This window comes from Sinocyclocheilus rhinocerous, unplaced genomic scaffold (assembly GCF_001515625.1).
Source record: "Sinocyclocheilus rhinocerous isolate Xijiao unplaced genomic scaffold, SAMN03320098_v1.1 scaffold533, whole genome shotgun sequence".
NCBI classification, from domain to species: domain Eukaryota; kingdom Metazoa; phylum Chordata; class Actinopteri; order Cypriniformes; family Cyprinidae; genus Sinocyclocheilus; species Sinocyclocheilus rhinocerous.
This window is the reverse complement of record NW_015642843.1, coordinates 437,141-437,921: the sequence shown is the minus strand read 5'-3', so window position 1 is coordinate 437,921 and position 781 is coordinate 437,141.

The following is a 781-nucleotide window of genomic DNA, read 5'->3' as shown; positions in this document are numbered from 1 at the left end:
TGCATCTCCAGCAGCAGCGTCTACTAATAGCGAATATTTAAGTTGAACTGCTTCAAGAACCTCGCTACTGAGAAATGCGAAACTATTTTATTGATAAATTCGCGGGGCAGCCGCAGCTCTGACAACAAGTTTCTGTTTGCGTCTCCGCGTGTCTGTATAGTGTGTGTGCGTCTGGGAGAGAGAACGGTCTTTGCCATGACACTCAAAATTGAGCTCATGTGCATCCTGTTTCCACTGATCATCCTTGAGATTTTTCTACAACTTGATTGGAGTCCACCTGTGGTAAATTCAGTTGATTGGACATGATTTGGAAAGTCACACACCTGTCTATATAAAGTCCCACAGTTAACAGTGCATGTCAGAGCACAAACCAAGCCATGAAGTTCAAGGAATTGTCTGTAGACCTCCGAGACAGGATTGTACCGAGACAGATCTGGGGAAGGGTACAGAAAAATTTCTGCAGCATTGAAGGTTCACAGAAACATGTAGTCTCTGTTAACTTTAATGGAAGAAGTTTGAAACAACCAGGACTCTGGCCTCCTGGCCAAACTGAGCAATTGATGGAGAAGGGCCTTGTCTAGACTGGTGACCAAGAACCTGATGCACTCTAGTTGAGCTCCATGATCATATATGCAGAGAAACCTACAGAAGGACAAACATCACTGCAACACTCCACCGATCTGGGCTTTATGGCAGTGTGGCCAAACTCAATCCTCTCCTCCGTGAAGACACATGAAAACACACTTGGAATTTACAAAAAAGCACCTAAAGGACCCTCAGA